Raw genomic sequence first — 19,138 nt, 5'->3', positions numbered from 1 at the left:
TACGTACGTTATTGCGATGCGTGTCTTCGAGACAACCACACGTTCGTGCGGCGCCGCGTTCACGTTGCGCGCCGCCTCTGGCGTGGGCACATGGAGGCCCCCTGGTGGCGAACAATATGATGCGCAGTGTCATCGCTTTTTTTTTTCTTCTTGCTCTCTGTATGTTTTTTTATTTTTTCGTGTCTGTTTCTATCTTTTTCTTTCTCATTCTCTTTCTTTCTCTCTTTTTTATGTTTTTATTCCAGTTGTTTACCTCTATTGTTTTTTTTTTTTTGTGACGCTTTATTTCTGTCTTTCCCACGCGTTTTACATGCTCCACATCACCACGGTTTTCATTCAGCGCTGGCTTCAGCTGTACTCCTTAGTGGGGCTTGGCCAGTTTTTCTAGTGCATACCTACCTGTGGTTTTCTGCAGGCGCTTGCACTCAAGAAAGCCAAACCTGAAGAAGCGAGTGCGGAACTCGACAGCCTTTTTTTTTTTTTTTGCTCTTCGGGTTTTCGCTTTTATCCTCCTCTCTTTCTTTGTCTCTTTTTAAGTCTCTTCTGTGTTTTTTATCTCTATTTATATTTATTTATATCATCGTCAAGATTCTCGAAAAGAACAAGTGGAAAAAGACTTTAAGATCACGTGCTGAAGTGATCGATATGGTTCTGCCCATGTTAACATCAGCATCGAGGCGCTTGAAGTAGAACGGTAAGAAGGCTACTCTTTGGCGAGAGATCGCACTCAAATGGCTGTGCTCTACAATGTGGTTCTGCCCGCGTTACGCCAAGCTACTGCAGCATAAACGACGGCGCGGCGACCTTAAGCGATGGCATTATAGATTGGGGCAGTTCCGCCCTACGAAGAGCGGACCAACGTCGGAGTGAGACGGCATCGAAAGAAGCTGACTGGAGGCAACAGGGGAGCACGGACTCCCGGGGGAGCAGCTGCCTTCCCAGGCCCGCGTGCAATCCTCGACTTCAACGACGTCGGTTTGGCGGGAAACGTGTCATCCTATACGTGGCTGCAGTGTCACGCCATTTTACGTCACGTGACTACGTTGCGAGCTTTCGGTGGGAACGCGGGGGCATGTAACGTGACTATAGTGTTACGTGATCTTACGTCGACGCTCCCCTACCCTTTCTCTTCATTCTTTCTGTGTCCGTTTATATCCTTCGATCCTTTCTGTGTCTGTCTTTCGCTTCTTTTTCTATCTCTTTATTTTCATCTCCTCCCTCTCTCTCTCGGTACACGTTCTCTGTCGTGAAATCGGCAGAGTGGGAGAGCGTGCTCCAAGCGCAGGTACGTGTTAGGAAATATGAAGAGCAAGAAAGCTCGTGCCGCCACGATGATCATCATATGCGTGCGCACATGGCGGAGGAGGGGGGGGGGGGGCAAATAGGCGCCCTTCCGCCGGGTCACCTAAGATTGTGGTGGGGCGCAGTGTTTACCCCATACATTGACATGAGGGGGGAGGGGGCGCTGTGACGATCTTTGTTCCCATTGTAGGGAAGCCCTGCGCACGCTTGTGATAGTTTATTGCAACACCACCACACAGACCACAGCCAGCTACAGCAGCTAAATATAGAAATAATACATAACAAAAGAAGGGGATTATAACTCACATGCGCAGCTGCAGCAATGCTTAGGCCACAAACGCCTAACTCACATGCGCAGCTGCAGCAATGCCACAAACGCCTTCGGGTGTCAGAAAATGTTGCTGCCATCTGTATTCCTTATTCTAAACGTACTCACTGTCGTTTTCCGGCGCCAACCGCTTTTCACACACGCGGTGCTATTTTTTTTTTTTTCCTGCTCATTAGGCACCTTTTTTTCCGCTCTCCTCTCTGTGTAAATATTGCGCTACTTCCTTTGTGATCAACAAATATTACACGGAGATGGTTAACGCGAGGTAACCTAAAAGAAGGCACCAATCAGGATCACCCGGATTACTAAGCTGAGAAAATTAAATTCGGATTTCTGTTACCGATTTGATAGCTACAAACGACATGAAAACAAAATGTTGATCCCACATGGCACCATCCCATTCTCACAGTTTATTTCATATGGACGTACGTTACAAAGCGATTTGCCTAATTTATTTCAAACTGTCCACATCGGCCTGTATACATGAACTAATTTGCCTCAAATGTTCACAAGGAAAATATGCATTAGTCAATCACGCATTCGAACCTTGTGCGCAAACTTTTTCGAGCCATCCATCTCGCGAAGTAAAATTGTGCTATCTGCGGCTTTTTTTTTTTTTTATTCGTAGTTATTGGATTGGAATTCAATGCAAAGGAATTCTGGTGAGTCCAAGGTGCACGGACGTATAACTCGTAGTTCCACATAAGTAGCTTTTTTTTTTTAGCTATTTAGCAATACATCGCATTACGATTAGAAATATTAATAAAGAAAGGAAGCGAAGCCCGACCTATAGCTGGTCAGGTGCAAACTTCAAACATCGCATTGTGGCTGTGCTTGAACCTATCGCACACGCCCCTTGAAAACTACTGAAACTAAATGCAAAGGCGCGGATTCAATGAAAAAAGAAATGTGCCGATGTCTTCAGTGCGGTGCGAGTCCAGTTTCAACGGCTGGCACCTGCAATATGGAGAAGAACATCGTATAAGATTTTTCTCGCGCGATATAGTTATAGTGGTGCACAACTTAGGTTGGCATATAATTGATTGACTGCTTGGCTCTCCTGACGACTTATAGCGGTTTCCTGCCGGCTGCCGTGAAATATCCAAACACAACCGTGTTAGAGTAGAGAGTTATTCAATAGATTCCGCACTGTGCTGTGAATGCGTATGTCATGTTGACATGTGCAATACATTTGCCTGTGACGGGCATGACCATGGCCAAGGGGGTGTAGTTACACACACACACACACACACGCACGCACGCACACATGCAAACGACCGCACGAAAGCATTCATAAAGTATGGTTGAACCAAAAAAAAAATCTGGCAGGCCCGGGAGTGCTGCGTACAAGGAAAGGGTACTGAAAACTGCTGCGGTAACTATATATATATATATATATATATATATATATATATATATATATATATATATATATATATATATATATATGCGTGCACACGAGGGGGCAGGAGTGGCGGCTGCCCCCATGGGCATCGGTGGGGGTGTGCAAAAGGGGCTGTTGTTCCTCTCAAGCTCGCCATGCACTTGCTCCCCAACCCACACGAGCGTTCCTCCTCCTCCTTCCCTTCTGCGATGCAACAGGAGTTTGCTAACCTCCCCCCTAACTCTTTGTCATCATCATCATCATCATCAGCCTGACTACGTCCACTGCAGGACAAAGGCCTCTCCCATGTTCCGCCAGTTAACCCGGTCCTGTGCTTGCTGCTTCCAATTTATACCCGCAAACTTCTTAATCTCATCTGCCCACCTAACCTTCTGTCTCCCCCTAACCCGCTTCCCTTCTCTGGGAATCCAGTCAGTTACCCTTAATGACCAGCGGTTATCCTGTCTACGCGCTACATGCCCTGCCCATGTCCATTTCTTCTTCTTGATTTCAGCTATGATATCCTTAACCCCCGTTTGTTCCCTAATCCACTCTGCTCTCTTCTTGTCTCTTAAGGTTACACCTACCATTTTTCTTTCCATTGCTCGCTGCGTCGTCCTCAATTTAAGCTGAACCCTCTTTGTAAGTCTCCAGGTTTCTGCTCCGTAGCTAAGTACCGGCAAGATACAGCTGTTATATACCTTCCTCTTGAGGGATAGTGGCAATCTACCTGTCATAATTTGAGAGTGCTTGCCGAATGTGCTCCACCCGATTCTTATTCTTCTAGTTACTTCAATCTCGTGGTTCGGCTCTGCGGTTATTACCTGCCCTAAGTAGACATAGTCTTTTACAACTTCAAGTGCACTATTACCTATCTCGAAGCGCTGCTCTTTGCCGAGGTTGTTGTTCATTACTTTCGTTTTCTGCAGATTAATTTTAAGACCCACTTTTCTGCTCTCCTTGTCTAACTCCCTAATCATGAGTTGCAATTCGTCCCCTGAGTTACTCAGCAATGCAATGTCATCGGCGAAGCGCAGGTTACTAAGGTATTCTCCATTGACTCTTATCCCTAACTGTTCCCATTCTAGGCTTCTGAAAACCTCCTGTAAGCACGCGGTAAACAGCATTGGGGAAATTGTGTCCCCCTGCCTTACACCCTTCTTGATTGGTATTCTGTTGCTTTCTCTATGAAGCACTATGGTAGCAGTTGATCCCCTGTAGATTTCTTCCAGAATGTTTATATATACTTCATCTACGCCCTGATTCCGCAGTGTTTGCATGACGGCTGATATTTCTACTGAATCAAACGCCTTCTCGTAATCTATGAAGGCTATGTATAGTGGTTGGTTATACTCTGAGCATTTCTCTATTACCTGATTGATAGTATGAATGTGGTCAATTGTTGAGTACTGCGGCGATGGCGTAGTGGTTAGAGCATCCGCCTCGCATGCAAGAGGTCCGTGGTTCAAATCCCGGTACCGCGCAGTTCCCAACCGGATTAAAAAAAAAAAAAAATCCACGTGTTGATGGAACTGCATTAAGAGGCCTGGGGTGCGGCCTCACCGGCAAACACCGCCGAGAACGCACTCCCTCACCAGAGAAGGATTGGCCACCCTGGTGCAGTATCTGGCCACTACCTCCCACATGATTACGTCAAATAACTCAACTCTTTGTGTTTTGAACTAAAACGGGGGGAGGGGGCGATCAATCCCACAATAAGCATAGGCAGGCTACCCCTTCACGGGAAAGGGGGAGGGGAGCTTGCCACAGCACCCCTCCCCTCCTTATTAGGTCAATGTATGCGGCAAACCTCCTCTTGGGTGTCTAGGAGGAGCGGAACTCACGACAGGTATTGAGGTGCGTACCAGGTCAAAATAAAACTGCAACAGTCTTCGACTGAAGCTTTTCCTGCAGGGCACTCTGGAATTTACTCTCGACGTAACACCCCAGAAGGGTGTAAATTGTACTAGGAGTACTCCCATGAAGAGGCGTCATTTACAAAGGGGAGTGGGCGGATGTACTTTCACGGTTAGTGCGAACGGCTGCACGGCGGCCACTCTTTTTGTAGTCGATAAGATTGCTTTTTTTAAAAGAACCTTCGGAAGGCTATGAACCATAGAAGGTGGCGAGAGCTCAGTGCCGCGCTATCGAAATACAGCACAATAATCGAAAACTTTGAGCACAGAAACGAGACATTAACGAGAAAGACGGGTCCTGACTGTCTTGTTTCCGGCGCGCTCAGAATTTCCCATTGGCTATGAAACATCTTGCTGAATTTCAAGTTTTAGCGAGACAACCCAATTGATCCGGTCGCAATTAGGTTTCGGTTTATCTGGGTTGCCGTATATCCGGGTTTCGTGAACATTGTCAAGAGGGTATTAGTGCGCTTTGTAGCTTTTCTTCGGGATACATACGTTACTCGTCGACGTATTCGCTGGCGTAGCCATGTCATGGCGATCCGCCTCGCTAGTGCGGGCTAGAGGAGTCATGTTGGTGTCGCATGGCTCCGTCTGCGTGGCCTCTGTTCTGGTGGCGCACTTGACTAGTGAAGACGTGAATTTGCATACAGCAAAGTTTACTAACATATTAATACTCGTCGGTAATTACAATAGGCAGATGTTTGCGAGTAGTGGTTTTCAGAACCGAATCGAACGCGTATTCGTGCAGATGGTTTTTGGAATAGTTTTCGAGTTTTATTGCGGCCATATAGAATATGGTATGTAATCACTTTCGAAACATCCCAAGAATTCTGCAACGATTTAGTTCAAAAAAATATCCAGAAGCCTTAACAGAGGCACGTTGCGATCACCTTTAATCGATCGAAGTGCCGTAATCACGTAAACTGAAACAAGCTCGTACAAAGCAGCAAAATATTTTGTAGGTCTGAGTTGAAGTATACAGAAGTAACTAAGGCATTCAAGGTGGCACTCTGTCTATAACTTTTCGATAAGTGATAGAAATATTGAACAATAATCATAAATCGGCCTTCATGAATGTAATGATGAAGACAGTAAATTGATGACTGTTTCTTTGGTGACACTGGCAAAAAACGCATTCGTCCTGTCATCAATATTACGTAGATAGTGTTGCAAAACCTCAAACTGTGTTTGGCCGTGTACATTACTCTCCACCATAGAAATTTGTCTAAATAGGTTGCCAGGTAACAAGGGCTATTTGGTTGGAAAATAATTTAAAAGCGAAGCCACAACATTGATTAGAAGATAATTAGAACATTAATTAGAGTGGGAAGCCAACTTTTAAGATTTGCAAGTGGCCCATCAAACACGGAGACTCATACATCAAAAAAAGGGACATGTTATTTCGTATATACATAGGGCAAATTCGTTTATGTTCAAATAAACTAACACGCATTTTTCAAGATTACGTAGACTTTACTAGTCAATTCCACGGATTCTTTTTTTTTTTTTACAGTAAAGCAGTAGTCAACGAGATATCGAAGTCCGTTTCGGTACGGGTCAATTAGCACACCTCAAACTGTTTTTACCTCGCAAAGCTTCGTTCCCTTCGCGAAGGTCGGCGTCCAAAGAAGTCCCGACTCGGCTCGAGTCCTCGGCAGACGCCCGATCATCGCGCTTCACTTTGCTCATGATGGCGCTCGACAGGCGCTCCACAAGAGACCCTGCATGCGAAGGAGAGTGCGCGGCTGAACAGGTGCAGTCGGCTACAACTCCCCCCAAAAAGTCGCATTTAGGGTGTGTGTGTGGGGGGGGGGGGGGGGTATGGGGGGGGGCTCCTTTTTTTAATGGAGTATACCTGCGCAAACTTATGACAATGACGATATTATTATGACAAATGCCGTAGTGGAGGACTCTGGAAATTTCGACCATCCGGTAACTCGCACTGACATCGCACAGTTGACACGGGCCTCTATGATTACGCCTCCATCGAAATGCGATGGCCCGGTATTGAATCGGCAACCTTCGGGCGAGCAGCGGAACACCACAACCCCTGCTTCACCGCGGCGGATGGTTTTGCTTTCGGTGCCTCCCTCAGTGCGAACGATTCGTTTGGATTCGAGCCCTAGCCCCGTCTATACGTCCCATTGCAGCTATACCGTAGCTAAATAGATAAGTCTGTGTGGGGGCACTCACTCGCTGGATTCCGTGCTAACCGATGTGCCCTCGTGATCTTCAACGACAGCGTAGCTCTGGCCTACTGGACTGGCCCTACGCCATCTCCTGACGCCGATATTCGACGACAGCGTAGCTCTGGCCTATACAGGACTTTCCCTACGCTATCTCCTGACGCCGACAAGAGCTCTCGCCAGTGGGGCCCGCCCTCAGACTCCTGCAACCGTGTCTATCTTTCCCGTCTTCTCCTTACTTCCGTCGTTCGCTGCTCCTGTGCCTCGCTCTCTCCTTCCTCTATCTCTATGCCTTTACTTTTTAATCCTATCCTTTTAATCCCTTCTCTACACCCATCCCTCGTGAGCTACTGTTGAGGTGTCCTCCCCCTGAGAGACAGTTACGGGTCTCACTTTTCTCTTCTTTTTCACTTAAAAAAAAAAATCACCTCCCCATGATGTTTCGGTGTTTGCGTTTCCATGTGTGCGAGTATAATATACACATGCAAAGTTGAAAATTTCCGGAGGCAGATTTAGACCTCCGCCGGCTACTCTATTGTTCCCCTGCAAACCGCTGGGCAGTTAGGCAAAGGTACAAGCCTATAGCTGCCTACCTCGTTTCTTAGTTGTAGGCGATGGATGGGCAGCGGGTGTTGCCTCGGCTGTGCCTGCGCTGGTGGCCGAATGCGTCGACGCCTTGAAACCATTGGAAGACTTGCCTGCGACACGAGCTTGATGAGTGATCTGTTAAAGCATAATGTAAGAATCAAAGTAAAAGAAAAAAACTTAATCTTGCAGCTCTCATTACCAAAGTTTGGCAGCAGCGACGTATTATAGCACGGAGCTTTTTAAAAAGAAAATCGCCATTAGTGCATAACGTTTCATGATTCATATGCCACGAACAATTTACAGGGGTTTGAGGCACACTTAACTCCCTTTTTCACTCATTTCGTACCAGCAAGTGCGCTCAAAGCTATACGCAGGTGAAGGGATGGCAAGGAGGCGAGAAGCTTCGTCCCTTCGTCAGGGATGCATCTTCATGCGCGTGCACAAGAACGTGGCGGCATTACGCGGCGGCCACGGTAACTATGCAGCTCACAATGCTCAAGTCAGTGAACGGCCGCAGACTTGGCTGTATGCACATCATTTTGGGTACATACATAATTTGTAGCGAGGAGAAGGAGCAATTTTTAACTGACTGAGAATTACTCGTTAATTTCATGCATGCCGGCTGCGGCGCTATACTGTTTGACCCGCGTGCTCTCGGAGCCTCGACCAGTGATTGGTAGCGTTCACTGACCTGGTTGTATATGGAAGACGTTCCTGGTTGTATATGGCTTCTTACATGACCCCCCCCCCCCTAAAAGAAAAAAAAAGCTCTTTTTTTTTCAGGGCCTTTCTGACCAAGTGAGCGAATGCGGTATATAGCTGTGCCTCGACTAAAAGAATTGCAGGTGACTTCATGAAGCTGATGTCTATGACGTCACACTTTCCTCTCTAAACACGAGATAACCCGTGCGTCTAAATGATTACACCGGGGCACAAGGGGTGCTGCCAGGATTTTTTTCAGAGGAGGGGGCCGGGGGGCACCCACGACAATTGGGTTAGTCCCCGGGGGGCCAGAATGCATGTAACTTGTTCATTCTTTTGAAGTTCTGCGCAATGTCCCCCTCTCTCAATGTATAGGGCTAACTCTGCCCCCCCCCCCCCCCCCCCCCGCTTTTTAGGTGAATATATAGGGGAGCGGGGGTGTTCCGCATGCGCACGCCTATGCAAGGGCCCCAATATTGCAGTCCAAAAACTGTTAACTTCCACCGAAAAGCCGCGGGGACCAACGATAGGCCTTTGCGACAAGCACGTACCTCATCGCGTCTTTGTGACTTTTTGCATCCACTGAAAAGCCGTTTTCTTTCGGGCTTGACCACTTCTTAACCTGTTGACTTCTAGTATAGTTTACCACTAATGATCAACTTTGTGCATGCCTATGCACCGTTGACCATATTTTAAATCTGAACGCGCGAGCATTGACCGCCGAGTTTGTAAGCGCCTTTTCCTGGCGTCCCGGCGTCCGGTTCCCGGAACCGCGTGGCTAGAAGACAGCTGCCCAGGACTGTTCATTCCGGGCACGCACGTATTCTCTTTCATTCCGCTGCTGTGCTCCGTTATGCGGCGCTTATAAATTAGTCGGTCGATGCTCGCGCGAACCTGTTTAAAAAATGGGTGGCTGCACACACGTATGTATGCACTATGTACTGACCTAACGACGGTGCGTTGCGGTCAGAGCTTTCAGAGGTGTCGGAGGGCACACGCGGCGCCAGGGCCTCATCCACTGTTCCGGGCGCGACGGAAGGCCGGCGGCCACTCGCCGGCGTTGCGCTACAACTTTCTGAAAAAGAAAAAAAAAATAACATGTTTGAACACTGGCGCGCAGGGAACCCTGTAGGTCCAGAATGCCGTCCAGAATGCACACGTCCAGAATGCACACGTCCAGAATGCCGTCGTGACCAGCTGCGCCAAACGCGGTAGCGCTACAAGCAGCGGACGCGCCACAGATTGCAAGAGACAATCAATCCCCCAACTCTTCTTCGAGCATTTCGATATCTCCAGCATTGGCCGTGACGTCACCACGTGCAACTAATCTTGTCAGCAACAACCTTGCCAGCAAGTCTTCCTATTTTTATCGGCGAGGAAGAGCACTGCTCAGTAGGGAGGAGAGGCGAACCAATGAACGGAGCGTAGCGAAGAAAATTTGAGCGACACGAACGAAAAGCGTTTTCGGATCATCATAAAGGCGCGTAACTCCGCTCATAATTGTGCGTGCGCAGCGTAGCGTTCCCATTCGGGGGGGGGGGGGGGGCAGGGCGAAGGTTTATCGCAGCGCCTCCCCCGTCGTTTCTATTATCATTGTATGACGTAGACTGCCCCCCCCCCCCCTCTTAGGGTGACTTTAGGACGAACGGCCGCCACCCTGCTCCCCTCCCCCGTGTGCTTGTTCTGACTCCGCTATTACAGCACCATTTCGATGATATACGCTTTCGTCGCAGACTTGCGCGTAGCTGCTCCAGCGCGTCCTGAATCCGACCTCTGGGTGGCTTAGGGGCCCCGTAGAGGTTTCCCTTCAAGGAGAGAGTTCGGTACTTACGCCGACGAGGGCTTGCGTCTGCCTGCGTTGGTTCCACCTCTTCGACTTTGGCGGGGCTCTGCTTGAGCAGACGCCGGACTCGTGAGCGTTGCTCCCGACGGTGGCGGCGGGCCTCTGGTGCGACAGCGTAAAACAGCGTCAATCCAGGCGTGGTAGCACTGGTCGTGCACTGCGCTCCATTTCCTCAGTTGATACAAGATGGTACACACACACGTACCCAGTCACCCGCCACTGTTAATATCGTGGTCACAGTGCTTGAATGCTGAGCCGAAGGTCGCGGAATCGAATCCCAGCCCCGACGGCCGCATTTCATGGAGACTAAATGCTATAGACCTGTGTACTTTGATTTAAGTGCGCGTTGAAGAACACCAGATGATCAGAACTTTCAGGGCCCCGACCTACGACGTCCTTCGTTTATCGTCGTTATGCTGGTGTTGTGCCCAATTACGCACGCGCAGGAAAATGTAGGCGGACAACACGAACGTTTCGCTAACATATATTGTGTTCGACATGCCAATACGCTCTTAGCTTCAAAAATAAAACTTATAAATTGACAGAACGTTCGGATTAATTTACTAGGTTATCGGGGTTTTGCATGATTATGATGCTCTCGCTTGGTCTTGAAACTTATGAGTTCGTTAATGTGGACATCAATACAAGTACACGAGTGTTTGTGCATTTAGACCGCCATAAAACTGCGCTCTGGTATGCAAAGCAACCGGAAACTGCGACTTCTTGGTCAGTGGCGCAACGCCGCAGTGCTTAAACGTTGGCTTAGACCGCCATGACGGGTATTTGCCACGTGGCTACATTTTCTTCTATGCCTGAACTGTGCTTGCAGAGAGGCCAGAAGTCGACTTCACCTGCTCAAATGCCTAAAAGCTTGGACTTCTTTCAATATTCATGCGTCGCCTTCACAACAGTGATGGATAAAACGAGATGCTTTCCAAGTTCGCATATAAATTATGGAGACGTGGGAGAAAGGTTAAGTTGGCTTTCTTGCACAAAGTCTCTTATTGTGGAGAAGCACGCTTAACAAATGCAAAATCTTTTTTTTTTTTTTTTTGTAAAACGTGGCACGGTGTCGATTAATAAATCTAAAGCGTTAGATTCCTCGTGAAATTTTAACACAACCAACAGCGATGTCAAGATGAGTGATTAAAAAAATCATGATTCCGTAATCACGTCACTACAGGGTCGTAACTACTGAGGGGTGTTAAAAAGGTTGTGACACTCCCCTAAAATTTTTAATGCGTTAACTTTTCAGGTGATACAATTTACACGCCTTCACATCAACCACTAGTTGCCAAAGTTGGCCGTTTTACATAAAAGCACTCACGAAAAACATTCCTAGGTACGGCCATGCATCACTACGGCACTATAAAGCGAAGGTTTGTCGCATCGCTCTTCTCTCTATTATGTCGATGTATTGCGCGCATAGGTGAGCAGGAAAGCGCCTCCCTTGCACCCGCCCCCCTTCCCCACTTTCGTGCATGCGTCAAAATGCGGTGCTTGTTTAGAAAATTTCGTATACTAAAGTAGTAATGTCAGAGTTGGTTGTGCACAAAACTCGAGCAAGGCGTGTACATGAATACACCTCAGGGTTCGCATGACAGTAAAACAATCCTGATCAGTCCACGTACCTTCATCGGACTCTTGCTCTTCTTGCTGCAAGTTGAACAATATGATAAACTTCAAACTGTGCAGGCAATCAAAGACGCGCAAGAACGTGTAGGCAGAATGCTCATGTGAGCATGCGCGACAGGTGAGATGTTACGATAGTTTTCGTATCTGAACAAATTTGCATCGAAAAGTGTGGGCCGGTCCTTAAAAGTCACGATTTCGTGGCATACCACATCTGAACTCGTGCAAATACAATCGCAATGCTCAGTGTATATAAAAAAAGACAACTTAATTTTGACTTCCTAGGAGGTTATCGTGGAGTAGGCAGTCAGGTCAGTGTCACCATTTAAAAATGAATTGTTTGAAAAAGAAAAAAAAAACGCGTGGCTGAGCTCACGTAAGTGCAGTTTAACGCTGTGTGGACTTCCACAAAAATGAAAGAATGGTTCATCCGTAAAGTCACAGATTCTTTAGTGTAAAAACTCATAGAAACATTAGTGCCGCCCAGCAACACTTGTGCACCCCCCACCATCGCCGCCCCCCCCCTTCCCCCGGTCAGCGCCTCCTCTATTTTAAAAAAAGGAGGCGCTGCTCACGCCTATGAGCATTGCTGCTCATAGGCGTGAGCTGCGCATTGCAGAAGCATTGCTCCGGATGCGTGCGCAAGATTGTTCATGATTGCGCTAGATAGTATACGATAACCCTGACGTATAAACACTGTCTTATATAGGGGGCACAGAAGTTTTAGTGGCAGAACACAGGAATCGAGCTTCGAGCGTACAAAGATACAGACGGCAATAACATATATAGTTGCAGAAAGCGCGCATAGACTTACATCGAGGCCGAGTGGAGTGAAGAAGTCCATAGAATCGCTGCCGTTGGAATTACAAGGGCAGCCTAAAAGCGTCGAGCAGAGTAGCTTCTAGAAATGGTGGCTCATACCCACACTGGAGAATATGCCAAGAAAGAGTTAGATTGTAAAAGAAATTATGAAATTAGAGTTCAAAATTTGATTAATTAAGACAGAAGAAGTATAGATAATGATAATTAAGAATAGAATAAAAAGAATAGATTGCTTCCTACTCTATTTCATCTTCGTCTTCTGTACATGCTTCTCCTGCACGAGCAGTTAAGTGAAGCGGCGTTACGTAAAATGCGCTTAGACAGATAGTGTGTTACTTGAAGACTACACTTCAAATTTAATTTAATGGTAAGACAATTTCTACTACACTCTAGAGAAAAAAAAAATGGGGGACGGGCGAAGCTTGCACTGAGCTTCAGTCAAAGCATAGATCCATGCAAGCATCTGGGCGATCATTGAAGATTAATCTGGTTGCTTCTATATGGTGATTTTTAGGCTTTAGTGATGTGATACTATGTGGTTTATACGGTGATTTTCAGCGCAGATAGGCTTGCAATAAACCGCAGACAGTCACATACACGACACGGGCACATCGTCATTGGCGCAGGTCTTCCACTGAGTCGCTTCCATGGTCCTCTCACAGCCATCGCTGTTTTTGCCGTTTCCTATAGTATCCGCTTGTTGTACGTACTCGAGGTCTTATAGGCTCGCTTCCGTTACAGTGTACCATCGCTTCGTAGCCATTTTTCTAACTGTTGTTCTCTTCCTTTTTAGTGGAAGTAATGCGATTTGCCCAATATCTGACCCGTTCATGTTGATGACACTTTTCTTTCAGGCCACACAAATTTGTGAGGCACAATAAAGTTATTTCAATCAATCAATCAATGTGCTTGTTTCGGATAGATTGTACTTCATCGAACTGTTAGGTAGCGCATACTTCAGGGACGAGATACAAAAATAATGCGACACAGAAGTGCTTGTGCTTCGCATTCTCTTTGTCTCTCGTCCGCAAGTTCTATCGAAGTCGAAAACCACAACGCATTCTATAGGTCCACCTTTAGTTAGCCAAAGCCAAGGGTTGGCGTGATTCAAAGTGGTGTGACGATCTGCCAATTTGTAAAAGACAATCTGAGGCATAAGTTAGTGTACAATCAAATGCATTATCCCAACAGATGCAGAAGGGAGAACCAAATTATCCGTTCACGTTGGTTCCCATTGATACACCCCCCTCCCTCCCACGAAAGTGGCACTTATCTTTATCTCACGAGCAGTTTAGCACCTGACACACGTAAATAACCTTTGTGACAAGGAAGACATCACACAGCTGCGTACGCGGACGAGCACAGAAAGTTCTCATCACCTCACCCATGCTTGCGAGGCACCCTTGAAAGGCGTGAGTGCTGACGAGCAGTGCGGCTCAGTGTTCCCTACTCGATGCAAAGGCACAAGGTACCCGAGCGGTCGTGCACTTTTTCAACTGATACCAACAGACCTAGAGGGTTTCGTACCCCGTTGACGAAATTTTAGTAAATCTTAGTTTTCTCCATGTTCACGACCGCTCTATACACGTGACAAAAAAGCTTAGTCTTCTTGAACACTACTTTTGTCCGCATAAATATACGCTATGTCGTAATTTAAGTATTACAGCACTTAAGCTTAAACATTATTAAAACATCACATTCGTTCAAACATGCTCACCATGCAAATACTATATGTAGCGTAGCACGAGAACTATACTCCTATGGGAATTAGAAGGACGGTTTGACTGCACGAGATATGATACCAAGCTACTATATCTATAGGCCTTGGTAACGTGTTTCGCGAACTTTTGCAGTTCTTAATGCATCTCGGGACACCAGCTCTATGCGGGTGTTCATTCTTAGTTCGAAAAGCTATCAAGATGCATTTCCTACATTGAGCAATTACAGGAATGGAACTGAACTGCCTGGCCATTCCCGAAGTGAGATCGGGATAAGTTTATTTTTTCATTAAGAGGAAATAAAAAGAATGAAACTGCGTAAACTCTTAATTCTCCGGATTGAAATTGCAATGAAAGCGCCCATTCCGCAACACATGGTCGTAGGAACCGATCGAAGTTGCAAAAAAGAAAGATAAAATAAATAACGATAATAATGAAACTATCCTACCCCGGAGCAGCGGGAGTGCGGGATTACCAGCGCTCAGCTCGAGATTCAGAAACGACTGATCTCCCGGGCTTCACCCCCGGGACACCTGGTCTTCCAAACACGTCCGGTGGTCACTAGTTCTTTGGTTGTGATATCCTCGGGACGGCTTTAAGCTCTCCCATAGTAGAGTACCCTGTGCTCTAAATTGTTATCCCCTTTTTCTAACTCCCCCCCCCCCCCCTCTCTCTCTTTGGTCACCAGGCATACGTGATAAAAAGTGCTTAAGCATTCTCGTGGTCTTCAAGTACTGCAATAAATGCTGCAAGCCAGTACAATGTGAAAAGAAAAAAGCTTTCTTTTGGTTTCATTCATCGAAATTTCGCCACGACGTGTTGAGCTAAATGGGCGCTTCGCCGTTTCGTTTTTCAAACCTGAATTGGGAATGGCGGCTTTGTGAACGCTTGGTTCTAAAAAAAAAAAATGAGACGAAAGAATGGCCGTCTGGCCAAAAAATGTGTTGCGCTTCACAAGCATGAGCTGCTCAAGCGTGAACCACACGACGCCAGGGCCTGCGTGGTATAGTGCTTCTCTAGCCGCCTACAGGTGGCGGGACCGCCCGGCCGTTTCTCCACGCTGGAACAGAGCGAACGTGGCTTTTTGGCGCGAATCATCGCGTCGGGACTCGGGGAGCCAGCGCGCCCGATATAGCCGCGGTTACGTGGGCTTTCCTGCGTCGGGCAGTTTCCCGAACCAACGCTTTCAAAAGTCCATTCTCTCCCTCTCTGTCCGCACAGAGGGTGAGCGCATGCAGTTCATCGTGTACATTACTGCATGCTGCGCTGACCTGCAGACCTTCACCGACAGAGTTCCGGGCGAAGGCGCCCATGCGTCTAGACAGAAGAGACAGTATAGCAAAAAAAAAAAAAAAGAGAGAGAGGGGTATGAGGTGAGAGAGCGCGAAAGATCGTATACAAAAGCTTGCAGTGAACAAAAGCATCGTGCCAGCGTTACTACGCATCATAGCCTACACGATCCCGGATTTCTCACCCCACTGTACACACTGTCACCACGGGCACTATAGCCCCGCCACGGTGGTCTAGTGGCTAAGGTACTCGGCTGCTGACCCGCAGGTCGCGGGTTCAAATCCCGGCTTCGGCGGCTGCATTTCCGATGGAGGCGGAAATGTTGTAGGCCCGTGTACTCAGATTTGGGTGCACGTTAAAGAACCCCAGGTGGCCGAAATTTCCAGAGCCCTTTACTACGGCGTCTCTCATAATCATATAGTGATTTTGGGACGTTAAACCCCACAAATCAATCAATCAACCACGGGCACTATAATTTTGAACACGTGTTCTGGTTGTGCCCCTTTAACGCGTCGTCAGAACTACCCAGACCAAACCTCCTGGGAGGTTGCCATGCGCAGCTCGGAACTCGACAACCAACTCCTGGCCATCCAGGGGGGCCCGGGACATCACCGAGAGACTCCACCTCCCGGCACCATCCTGGGTGGAGCCGCCTGGCTGAGCTGGCGGGGCCTCCGGTCCCGTCCAGTCTTGGCCACTTTTGGACCAAAATCAAATTCTCAGTCACTCACTCACAGTTTAGAGAAGCACTTTTTTTCCCGAACATGCATCCGAGTTGCCGACGGCGACATAGCGCAAAGAAATGAAGGTGGGGAGACAGTAGGTGGCTGGGGTGCCGCTGTGGGAAAAGTCACGAGGCGTAAAAGGAGGGGGGGGGGGGGGATGCTGCTGTCGTCAACGTTACTAGAAATTTTAGTAACGTTGACTGTCGTACCTCCTCTCAACCGCGGTCACGCGAAGAATAGACAAACTTCGGAAGAACACAGTCGATATAAGGACATAGTTGTAATAGGCGCGATGATTACAGATGTACCGTTATTTTAATCAGCCAAGCTATTTAAAAAAAATGTTGCTTTATTATTACATTCGAGGCTTTGAATTACTAATCTTCTAAGTGTGAAAAAAAAAAAAAACAGCACGTAGACGAAAACGTGCTCTATATTCCGAAAAAAAAAAAAAGACGTAATTCCATTTCCTTTACATTCCGGGCAAAATGTGCTTAATTACATCCCCATTCCATTCCTCCAAGTTTTGCCCCCATTCCATTCCGGGGTCACGAAAATGTGAAATGATAGTGAAATCTTTACCATTCTGAAGTGGCAACTCCACAACGCTGACCTAAAAGCAATCACGCCCATTCAAATTTGGCGCCACACTCGCGCGCAAAAATCTCTGCAGCGCATCAAAAAAGCTCGTAGACTTGTAAACAAGGCTTCAAAAAATAGCGCCATAAACTTAGAAACTATCCATACCTACATGAAACAAACATTACATCAAAACTATTTTGTTATGTAATAGAATTTTGTTCAAAATATTTTTAAATCAACACTCCACCATCTCCCAACGTTACTAGACTATATAGTCTAGTAACGTTCACCATCTCCGGCATCATGCGGCATCACGGAGGAAGGTGCGGCATAGTTCACTATACGCAACACGTAACCATAGCAACGCCGCCATTGTGCCTAGTGAATATGGCCGCCATGATGTCATTTTCGTTTTCGCCACACTTTTCACGCCCCGCGCCGGCTGGACATGCCCTCTCCTACTTTTCCTTCCTCCGTGTACAGTGTACTAGAATAGAGTACACTGTACTCCGTGTGCGGCATCGTCTAGTTAGGGTGGCTAGACCTATACTAGAGCTTTAGGATACCTGACTCTCACAAGGAGGCCCGGTGACGGAGCAATTTTTATTCCTTTTTAACAGACAGACGTTCCACTTCAACATTTTTAAAAACAAACATGAACTATTCAGATACATTATGGTGTACACTCACGCGCAGCAATCTTTGCACCGAATCAAAATAGCTCTTAGACCCGTGAACAAGGGTTCAAAGAATAACACTAAAATTAGAAAAGGCCGCTGACACCTACATCAAAAACATTACATCAAAACTATTTTGTTATGCAATAGAATTTTTTTCAAAATGTTTTTAAAACACCACCACCTCCATCTCCGGCATGGTCTAGTGGTTAGGATACCTGGCTCTCACCCAGGAGGCCCGGGTTCAATTCCCGGTGTCGGAACATTTCTTTTTCCTTTGTAAACAATACGTCCCACTTCAACATTTCTGAAATCCGACGTGAATTTGCGTGACATTACGGTGTACATTCGCGGGAAGCAATCTCTGCACCAAATCAAAGTAGCTCTTAGACCCGAAAACAAGGGCTCAAAAAATCACACTAAATTTGAAGAGGCCGTAGATACCTACATGAAATACATTACATCGAAGCTATTTTGTTATGTTATAAATTTATTTTCAAAATGTTTTTAAAACACCACCACCGCCATCTCCGGCATGGTCTAGTGGTTAGGATACCTGGCTCTCACCCAGGAGGCCCGGGTTCGATTCCCGGTGTCGGAACAATTTTTTTTATCCTTACTAATGAACAATGAAGCAAAAGCAAACGTTTCACTTCAACTTTTTTAAAAATCCTACGTGAACTATTTAGATGCGCGACGTTATGGTGTAACATTTATTATGGTGTACACTCGCGCGCAGCAATATCTGCAGCAAATCAAAATAGCTCTTGGACCTGTAGCGCTGAACACTTAGAGAAGGCCGTTGATACCTACATAAGAAACATTACATCGAAACTATTAGTTGTAATAGAATTCTTTTCAAAATATTTTTAAAACTCTACCACCACCAACTCCGGTATGGTTTATTGGTTAGGATGGTTTATTGGTTAGAACCCAGGAGACCCGCGTTCGATCCCGGTGTTGGAACAATTTTTTTCTTTAAAAACAGACGTACCTCTTCAACATTTATAAAATCAAACATGAACTATTGAGATACGCGACAGAGATGTGACTCAAAGAAAACAATTATTCACACTTCATGGTCACATTATTGTCGACAATACGCATGAGAAGTGTTTCAGGACAAAATGACTCATTTTTGTCGAATGCGCGCTTACGTAGGCTCACTTAGTTGGGTTGATTGCTTTTCTGCATTTGCAACAGTGTATGACGAAAGTTTTATTTCTTAATGATAAGCAAGCTAATCAATGACTACGATACCTGGTGTGCATTATGGACCATAGTACCACTGAACTATGTGGTTTACTATAAACTGATCTCTACGAGACCATGTCTGAAGCTATAACGGTTGTGAATATTCCGTTTCCGTGGGTAGAAAAGCACACAGAGTTAATATTGGGAGTAGCGTCTCACTATCATCACCTCCTTGGTTATCCCTCT

At 46.6% G+C, this 19,138-nt stretch overlaps 1 long non-coding RNA gene and 2 other non-coding genes across 3 annotated transcripts; 2 read left to right on the top strand and 1 right to left on the bottom strand.

The window, feature by feature from the left end:
* Positions 1–7,718: 7,718 nt before the first annotated feature.
* Positions 7,719–10,331, bottom strand: LOC142817294 (uncharacterized). The gene is made up of 3 exons (XR_012895154.1): positions 10,241–10,331; positions 9,356–9,484; positions 7,719–7,817 (listed from the first exon to the last, which is right to left on the bottom strand). It is a non-coding gene; the product is annotated as an uncharacterized LOC142817294 (long non-coding RNA).
* A 7,558-nt stretch (positions 10,332–17,889) lies between these two features.
* TRNAE-CUC (transfer RNA glutamic acid (anticodon CUC)) lies at positions 17,890–17,961 on the top strand. The gene has a single exon. It is a non-coding gene; the product is annotated as a tRNA-Glu (tRNA).
* A 266-nt stretch (positions 17,962–18,227) lies between these two features.
* Positions 18,228–18,299, top strand: TRNAE-CUC (transfer RNA glutamic acid (anticodon CUC)). The gene has a single exon. It is a non-coding gene; the product is annotated as a tRNA-Glu (tRNA).
* The last annotated feature ends 839 nt before the right edge of the window (positions 18,300–19,138 follow it).

This window comes from Rhipicephalus microplus, chromosome 5 (genome assembly GCF_043290135.1).
Source record: "Rhipicephalus microplus isolate Deutch F79 chromosome 5, USDA_Rmic, whole genome shotgun sequence".
In the NCBI taxonomy this organism is placed as follows: domain Eukaryota; kingdom Metazoa; phylum Arthropoda; class Arachnida; order Ixodida; family Ixodidae; genus Rhipicephalus; species Rhipicephalus microplus.
Note: the sequence above shows the minus strand (reverse complement) of the source record. Positions and strands in the feature narration are given on the sequence as shown.